This window comes from Triticum aestivum, chromosome 3B (genome assembly GCF_018294505.1).
Source record: "Triticum aestivum cultivar Chinese Spring chromosome 3B, IWGSC CS RefSeq v2.1, whole genome shotgun sequence".
Lineage (NCBI taxonomy): Eukaryota > Viridiplantae > Streptophyta > Magnoliopsida > Poales > Poaceae > Triticum > Triticum aestivum.
The window spans coordinates 248,323,306-248,333,574 of NC_057801.1; positions in this window are offsets into that span (position 1 = coordinate 248,323,306).

Sequence of the window (10,269 nt, forward strand, 5' to 3'; positions counted from 1 at the left end):
TTAGCACGTAAATGATGAAAAGGTAACCCATATATCTATATATCAGTAAAAGCTCAAATATACGAAACATAAAAATATGTCCATACAATCTTATATTCGAAAGACGACGTCAAATTTAATTCCTAAATTTCTTAGATAAATGAAATCATATTTGTGCCATTAATCAACTTCATAAACTTCTAGCCCGCGCATCGAGCGGGCCACTTTGCTAGTTAACATGAAAAGTAACATTGCCTTTGTTGCAACCAATAACAGTCCTTGTAGTATTCAAAAAGGTCTACCAAGTATGATCGACATATCGTCGTCCTTGGGATTATCAAGAATAACAAAGTCCGTTAAGATAGTAACGTTTGCAACCACAACAGGCACATCCTCACGAATACCAATGGGTATAGCAGTTGATTTATCAGCCATTTGCAAAGAGATTTCGGTAGGTATCTAGTTATTCAATTCAAGTCTACGATATAAACAGGAAGGCATAACACTAACACCGGCTCCAAGATCACATAAACCAGTTTTAACATAGTTTCTTTTTGTGAAGCATGGTATAGTTGGTTTTCCTGGGTCTCGTAGTTTCTTCGGTATTCCACTCATAAAAGTGTAATTAGCAAGCATGGTGGAAATTTGAGCTTCTGGTATCTTTCTTTTATTTGTAACAATATCTTTCATATACTTAGCATAAGGAGACATTTTCAGAATATCAGTCAAAAGCATACGCAAAAAGACAGGTCTAAGCATTTCAACAAAGTGTTCAAAATCTTTATCATCCTTTTTTTGGATGGTTTAGGAGGAAAGGGCATGGGTTTCTAAACCCATGGTTCTCTTCCTCTACCATGTTTCCTAGCAATGAAGTCTCTCTTATCGTAACGTTGATTCTTAGATTGTGGGTTATCAAGATCAACAACAGGTTCTACCTCCACATCATTATCATTACTAGGTTGAGCATCAACATGAACATCATCATTAACATTATTACTAGGTTCATGTTCTTCACCAGATTGTGTCTTAGCATTAGAAATAGAAATGTCATTAGGATTCTTAGGTGTATCTATAACAGGTTCACTAGAAGCATGCAAAGTCCTATCAATTTTCTTTTTATTTTTATTACTAGGACTAGGTACATCAGTGTCAGTTTTCTGAGAATCTGGCTCAATTCTCTTAGGATGACCTTAAGGATACAAAGGTTCCTGCGTCATTTTACCACCTCTAGTCATAACCCTAACAACATTATCATTGTTCTTACTATTCAACTCATTGAACAAATCATCATGTGCGTTAAGTACTTGTTCTACTTGAGTTTTAACCATGCAAGCATGCTTACTAGTAATCTTAAGATCACTAACAGTTCTACTCATGTAATCACCAAGCAGTCAAGCATGTAAGCATTACGTTTCAATTGTCTACTAACATAAGCATTGAAATTTTCTTGTTTAACAATAAAATTATCAAACTCATCCAAGCATTGACTAGCAGACTTATTATGAGACCACCTTCATCAAATCTATAGAGAGAATTTACCTCTACTACCTGTGTCGGGTTATCAAGACCATGTATTTCTTCAATTGGTGGTAAATTCTTAACATATTCATCTTTAATACTCTTTTCTTTCATAGATTTCTTTGCCTCTTGCATATCTTCAGGACTGAGAAATAGAACACATCTTTTCTTCGGAGTTGGCTTAGAAATTGGTTTGGGAAGTGTCCAATCATTATCATTACTCAATATATTATTCAATAGCAATTCAGCTTGCTCAATAGTTCGTTCCCTGAAAACACAACCAGCACAACTATCTAGGTGGTCCCTAGAAGCATCGGTTAGTCCATTATAAAAGATATTAAGTATTTCAGTTTTCTTGAGAGGATGATCAGGCAAAGCATTAAGTAATTGGAGAAGCCTCCCCCAAGCTTGTGGGAGACTCTCTTCAATTTGCACAAAGTAAAATATTTCCTTTAAAGCATCTTGTTTCTTATGAGCAGGGAAATATTTTTCAGAGAAGTAGTAAATCATATCTTGGGGACTACGCACACAACCAGGAGCAAGAAAATTAAACCATAACTTAGCATCACCCTTTAATGAGAAAGGAAACAACTTAAGAATATAGTACTAGCGAGTTTTTTCCTCATGAGCAAATAGGGTGGCTATATCATTCAATTTAGTAGGACGTGCCACAACAGTTTCAGATTCATAGCTATGAAAAGGATCAGATTCAACCAAAGTAATTAACCCGGGATCGACAGAGAATTCATAATCCTTATCAGTAAGAAGTTAGGTGAAGTAGCAAACTTAGTATCATATTGCATCCTAGAATTCAAAGTTTTTTCTTTCCACTTGCATAATAATTTCTTACGATCATTTCTATCCTTACAAGCAAGAAAGTCCATAGCTACCTCTCCATCCATAACATAACCCTCAGGCATAATAGGAAGTTCATATCTAGGAGAGCTAGTCTTATCAGGTGTTTCAAAGTTTTCAGTTTCAATAATTTCATCAGTTTCAGAAATATCATCATCTTCAGCATAATCAATAGTTCTAACTCTAGCAAGATGTTCATCAAGTAATTCACCCAGTGGCACAGTTTTATCAAGCAAAGTAGTAGCATCATAAGCATCATTTATAGTAAAAGTATCATCATCAGTAATATGCGACATATTAGAATCAATAGCATGTGTAGGTGTCGCAAGCTTACTCAAAATAGAAGGTTAATCAAGTGCAGAGTTAGATGGTAGTTCCTTACCTCCCCTCGTAGTAGAGGGAAAAATCTTGGTTCTAGTATCTTTCAAATTCCTCATAGTGATCAATAGATATAAATCCCAAGTGACTCAGAGAATAGAGCTTTGCTCCCCGGCAATGGAGCCAGAAAAAGGTCTTGATAACCCACAAGTATAGGGGATCACAACAGTTTTCGAGGGTAGAATATTCAGCCCAAATTTATTGACACAACACAAGGGGAGCCAAAGAATATTCTCAAGTATTAGCAGTTGAGTTTTCAATTCAACCACACCTGAAAGAATTAATATCTGTAGCAAATTATTTAGTAGCAAAGTAGTATGGAAGTAACGGTAACGGTGGCAAAAGTAACAGTAGCAGTTTCATAGCAATTTTAACAGTGGCAACGACAAAGTAACGTAGCAAAGATCAATATATGAAAAGCTCGTAGGCAATGGATCAATGATGGATAATTATGTTGGATGGCATTCATCATGCAACAGTTATAACCTAGGGTGACTCAGAACTAGCTCCAACTCATCAATATAATGTAGGCATGTATTCCGAATATAGTCATACGTGCTTATGGAAAATAACTTGCATGACATCTTTTCTCCTACCCTCCCGTGGCAGCGGGGTCCTAATGGAAACTAAGGGATATTAAGTCCTCCTTTTAATAGAGAACCGGACCAAAGCATTAGCACTTAGTGAGTACATGAACTCCTCAAACTACGGTAATCACCGGAAAGAATCCCAATTATTGTCACCTTGGGGTATGTGGATCATAACTCGTAATAGGTGTCTACAACTTGCAAGATAGGATCAAGAACACAAACATATTCATGAAAACATAATAGGTTCAGATCTGAATTCATGGCACTCGGGCCCTAGTGACAAGCATTAAGCATAGCAAAGTCATCGCAACATCAATCTCGGAACATAGTGGATACTAGGGATCAAACCCTAACAAAACTAACTCGATTACATGATATATCTCATCCAACCCATTACCTTCCAGCAAGCCTACGATAGAATTACTCACGCACGGTGGTGAGCATCATGAAATTGGTGATGGGGGAAGGTTGGAGATGATGATGGCGACGAATCCCCCTCTCCGGAGCCCCGAACGGACTCTAGATCTGGACTCCCGATGAAGAACAGGAGGTGGCGGCGGCTTTGTATGGTGAAAAGGATGAATCCCCCTCTGTAAATTTTTTCTCCCCGAACGTCAATATATAGAGTTGGAGTTAGGGTCGGAGGAGGTTCAGGGGACCCACAAGGCAGACGCGCCCCCCACCCTTGTGGTCAGCTGGTGGGTCCGTGTAACATCCCAATTTTCAATTTCGATGTTATACATAGATCATCATATGCATATCATATTTATTTTTGCATTTTGGTTGAGATCCTAGAAATCTTAAGCAACTCAAGGACCCATGGAGAGAGTTGGAGGTTTCACAAAATTCATATTTGAGTTTTATTCAAATTTGAAGAAAGGATCAATTTGATTTTTATTATTTTTCTCTCCAAATATTTCCAATATAAAAAAATAAATGAGAGAAGATAATATGATTTCTTCAAATTAAGAGAAATATTGGAAAAGAATTTTAAAATCAAATTATAATTTTTTTGGTATTTTATTTACTATTTTATTTGAATTAGGAAAATGTGCATTCTTGAAAATTGCATTTTAGGCCAAAAAATGTTCACTTTGCATTTTAGACGGTGGAAATTATTTTTGGCATTTTTAGAATTTCTTTTATATTTTATTAGGATTTTCTTCTTCGGGCGATTTTTTTTTAAAACACGTCACCCGACTAGGCCAACGGCCCAGCCGAGCGGGCCAAAGCCCAGCGCGCCGCCGCCTCGTGCTTCGAATCGGCACCGGTGTCCTGAGCGCCACTGCCGCCAGTCCGCGAGGGACATGCCTCCCGAGGCCGTGCCCCCTCCTCCAAGCCATCGCCACCGTCCCTCCTTATAAGCCGCCCCGCCCCGCCGCCTATCCTCGTCCCACCCGAGCCGCAGCCCCGCCACCGCACCGCGCCGCCACCCGCACCACCCCGCGCCACCCCGCAGCCCGCCGTCGCCGCCGCCCCGCCCGCCATCGCCGCCGTTGACCTCGTCGCCGCCGGTCTTTTTTCGGTTTAAGGTATAAAACCGTTCGGGTTTTTTATAAATCCTAGTTCGGTTTTTTTTATTATTAGATCGGTTTTCTCGATTTAGTCTAATCTACGAACATTCGTTAGTTTGTTTGTTTTAACGAACGAATTCGTTTGTTAGTCTCTATTAGCGGACGTTTGCGCCGTAGTCTTTTCCTTTTTATTTTATTTTCGGCCAGGGACTTATCCATGATTATTTTTATCGCGATTCAGCCCCTGATCTTCAAGCTGGTATAACTTTTTACTCGTTTATCCAAATTAGATGAAACCAGCGCCGAAATCTTCGTCTCGAAGCCCTCTTTCCAGTTAATCAACTTGAACATGATTTTGGTACTGTAAAGTTTGACTTGAGTCCACATTAGTAAACGATCTTGTTTCGTTCGTATTTTGAGTTTCGTTGCTCCGTTTGAGTTGAATCTTTTTGCAAATCGTAGGTAATCACATGTACCTACTGTTAAGATCTAACTCACATGTTAATATTGCTTGACTCTTGTTAGCTTAAGCCGTTTGCTTGTTTCGTGTTTGATTTGGATCTTTTCTCGGTTATTCTCGTGTTTCATTTGAGTGATTGCTTATGTATGCTACTGTTTGTCTACGCTAGATTACCCGGAGTGCGAAGCTTGTTACTATGAATCCCTAGAGTTTGCAAATTGTCAGCAAGGCAAGTTACACTTTGATCATACTCTTTTATACCCAGTTTTTACTATGCATTAGTTTTGCCCCAAACATATTTGCATTGGTAGGATTGGGAACATGTGGTTTTGGTTGTAGTTCTTGAGGTAGGAACCTAATACCTTTTGATCACCTCGGGAATATACGTATGCTTATTATTGCTTAGCCATGCTCGTAGACGGGGATTGATGGTGATTCACACATGGAAGTTTGAGAGTTATTTTAATTATGGATAACATTAAGGTGGCAACTTTAATACACATCTGGGTGGATTGGTTGAGGCACATGGGAAACCCAGTGTTGCCTGTTTTTGGAAATCCTGGGGTTGCCGTGTGATTGTCCTATGGAATGCCACCCAGGCTCAAAGGGATCATCAGATTATTCATGCTAGAAACTTCCGTGTGCAGCCAGAAGCCATTATGGGCTCTGGCATAGTTGAGTAAGTTGCGTGAGCTCTTGAAGAGGTAGACTAGCTGATGTAGAGGGTTGTAGGTGGCCCTGTCTACCCGGAGTAGAGAGTTAATGCTTTAGAAAGACTATGTCTCGATCATCCGATCATGGATGCGGTCGAGTCTTGTGGGGAAAAGTGCACAAACCTCTGCATAGTGTATAAACTAATCATGGTTAGCCGTGTCCCCGGTTATGGACGTTTTGAGTATCTAGAACTTGAATCTATTGATGTGATCTCATCACATTACTTTAATTAATTATGATGTTGGGTTAATGATGATACTTTTAATTGGGATTTGAGTTGGGGTTACCTTATCAAATAATGGGCAACATGGGAGTAGTTAAATAAATTTATTCCTTTGTTGTAGGGAAAAACTAGCTTTATGCAAAACCATGAAACTTACAGCCTCCGCCAGCCAAATATTGCATGTAGATATAGTTCTTGCATTATTATTGCTTTACAGTGTAACTATGCCAGCATATTCCATGTGCTGACCCATTTTGGGTTGCAACGTCTTATGTTGCAGACTACTCAGACGACGAATAAGGTGTGATAGGTCGTTGTTTTGCACTCAGCTATTGTCGGATATCGGGTTCCGGCAAAACCCTGAAGGTTCGAACACTGGGGTGCGCACAAAGATCTCTCCCTATCGAAACACGCCCTCATCCTCGCCGCGATCTCTAAGCTAGCTCGATGAACAACACAAGAGACACAAGATTTATACAGGTTCGGACCATCGTTGTGGTGCAATACCCTACTCCTGTGTGTGGTGGTGGATTGCCTCTTGGGCTGATGATGAACATTACAAGGGAAGAACAGCCTCGTGAGGAGAGGTATTCTTATGCTTTGTGGTATGCTTGGGGAGGAATTGATCCGTCCTCTCTATGGTGGTGGCTAGCCCTATTTATAGAGGCACTGGTCCTCTTCCCAAATATTGAGCGAGAAGGGATCCAATAACGACCATTTTGAAAGGGGACAACTAGTACAAGCTATCCTGACTAAAGGTGGTCTTCGCCTGCCAAAGGCGCTGGCGGTGACGCCGTCTTGGGCTCCATGGTGACCTCCGTCCTGCAGTCCCGCTGGCCTTGGTCTCGTTGCACCGATATGGAAACCTTTGCCTGATGCCTCGGTACTCCGCGCCTGCGCTTACCCCCTCTACACCAAACAGGAAACGAGGACACTGCATGGGCTGGCGCCCGCCTGGCCTTGGTCGTCATGGCTTGCTTCACGAGGACCTCGCAAGGTACCCCTTGCCTTGATCTCTCCACCTCCTCGCGAGCCTGCCTGGTGAGGCCGCCCGTGAGGAGGCCTTGCGTCATCCGCCCCACGAGGCTTGGCCCCTCGTGAGGGTCTTGTGTGTTGGTTGATGAAGACAGGCTGCATTGGGCCACTGGTGGAGCCACGCCGTGGGCTGCAAGCAGGCAAGTCTGGGGACCCCCGTTCCCAGAACGCCGATAGTAGCCCCCGGGCCCAAGGCGTGCTCGGGCTTGGCTTAGCAGCGAAGCCAAAGGGAAAGTGCGGAGCGCCGCAGGCCCCAACAGCCTGCGGCCTTGGTCGACACATGGCGACTAATTGGATGTGGGCATCTCCGCTTCCCCACGCTGCCCCAATATCCGCCTGGCTAGGCGGCCACGGTGCCCTACACAGTTATTTCCTCCTCGCAGGCAGCGTGCTTCCTATTCCCCCTTCTCCCTCGCACTCCTGCTTCTGCCCCCAATCTGACTTGAGCTCCGCACCCCCATTGCCATGGCACCGACCAGCACGGAGAAAGGGAAGAAGCCTCTATCCTCAGCCAATCCGCCCCTGACAATCGAGCCCGCCGTCGGCCGGTCGCTGGTGCTCAACCTGGAGGCCATGGGCAAGGTCTGCCCCGCGCTCGCTACCAGCTTCAATGAGTGTGGAAAGACGGTGGCTTGGCCTGCATCCCGCGCCTCCATTGACAAGACAGTCACTGAGGTCCGATTCTTTGTCGATGCCCTGTGGGCTGGCCTGGTCCCCCCTTTCTCCGCCTTCTTCAATGCAGTGCTTTCCCATTATTAGATCCATATGATGCATCTTGATCCCGAATCCGTTACCCTTCTCGCCAACTTCGCCTTTGTTTGCGAAGCCATGGTAGGCATTGCTCCTTCCGTCGCCCTCTTGCGCCACTTCTTCTCGCTGCATCTGACCGACCCTTTGCAGTGCTCAGGGCGCGCGAGCTTCTAGGCTGTGGCAGAGACGGCCACCTCGAGGATTGATTTTGACCTCCCGCCGTCCACGAGCGAGTTCCGGATGCAGTGGGTGTATGTGGATGTCGGAGTGCTCAGCCCCCTGCTCTCGCCTCCATCGTTGCCTGCTATCCCGAACCCCGGCTGGGGCCATGAGAGGCTCGTGAGCCCTCACCTTTCCTTCGTTTGGTTCTGCCTGAAGAGGTTGAGAGATCTCGGTGTGACTGCGCCCCGGGTGGTGAAGGAGTTCCTCCGGTGTCGTATTGCTCCTCTCCAGTGCCATTCCCAGCTGATGTGGGCCCTGACTAGCACCGGGATCGCATGAGGCTTCAGGAGCCAGATCTTTCGCCCGAAGCGCTGAGGACGGTGCTCGAGGTCTTGACTGGTAACCCCTTGCCAAGCGATATGCCTCAAGGGGGAGCCTCTTGTATCTCTGCTTGAACAGGGTCAAGTTCGCGGGACAGATGCCTTCCTTTGACAAGTGGGGCTGCGCCCGGTTGGCCTTGTGGGTCCTCGCGAGAATCCTGTCGCCGTGGCTCCCCTCCTCGCTACCAGCACCGAGCTTACCTAGAGAGTGGTCGCAGGGGGGCAAGCATCGCTTGAGGCTGGAGGCTCGGGTGTCGAGGTGCCTACGCCGCCTGGGGCTCCCGAGGCATCATCCTCCGGAACCCGTGAGGATCGCCCTAAGACGGTCGTCGAGGGGGAGATGTAGCATGCGGCTCCTGAGGTCGGAGCTCCTGAGGTCGACTGCGTGGGCGCTTCCCCAGCCGCGCCCCGTGCAGGTCCCCACATCCAGCACCTAGGTCGGTTCCATGTGGACTTCACCGCGATCCGCAAGAGGAAGGAGTCTTCGAGCTGTAGTGGTCGCACCATTTGACCGTTGAAGCATAGGAAGTACTTCGCCATAGACGAGTAAGTACCTCATCCTTGTAATTCTTCAATTGTTGCTCCCTTTCCTGACTGTGCCTCTTCAGGATCCCTCAAGTCAAGCGTGCGGAGTCTCCTGAGAAGCAACCTCCTCCGGCCTCACCTGCACGCCGCCCCTGGCACGGGGTTGGCCGGAGAAGCAAGCCTGCCTACAAGGTGCCCTGAGCCTGTGCCATTGCCGCCTTTCCTTTGCGACTCCGCCTGGAGCGCAGCCAGCCTGCCCAGGGCTCCTCCTCTGGTCGTGGATGGCAGCTGGTTAGCATCCGTCCTGGGCTCCTCTTCAAGTGGCGAGCGTGCGCCAGTCCAGGCCCCTTGTGGGGCCTGGCCAGCGACCATGGGGGCGCCAGCCCCCAGCCCCCTGCCGAGAGGGGGTGAACCGCTCCGTACCCCGCCGACGGCGCCCGAGATGGGGGAAGACATTAGCAGTGTGCTCAAGCTCGCGCGCGAACGAAGCATCGCCCACCTCAATGAAGGAAATATGCCCTAGAGGCAATAATAAAGTTATTATTTATTTCCTCATATCATGATAAATGTTTATTATTCATGCTAGAATTGTATTATTCGGAAACTTGATACATGTGTGAATACATAGACAAAACTATAGTCACTAGTATGCCTCTACTTGACTAGCTCATTAATCAAAGATGGTTATGTTTCCTGACCATAGACATGTGTTGTCATTTGATTAGTGGGATCACATCATTAGGAGAATGATGTGATTGACATGACCCATTCTGTTAGCCTAGCACTTGATCGTTTAGTATACTGCTATTGCTTTCTTCATGACTTATACGAAGTTCCTGCAACTATGAGATTGTGCAACTCCCGTTTACCGGAAGAACACTTTGTGTGCTACCAAACGTCACAACGTAACTGGGTGATTATAAAGGTGCTCTACAGGTGTTTCCGAAGGTACATGTTGGGTTGGCATAATTCGAGATTAGGATTTGTCACTCCGATTGTCGGAGAGGTATCTCTGGGCCCTCTCGGTAATACTCATCACCTAAGCCTTGCAAGCATGTGACTAATGAGTTAGTTATGAGATGACGTATTACGGAACGAGTAAAGAGACTTGCCAGTAACGAGATTGAACTAGGTATTGGATACCGATGATCGAATCTCGGACAAGTAACATACCGATGACAAAGGG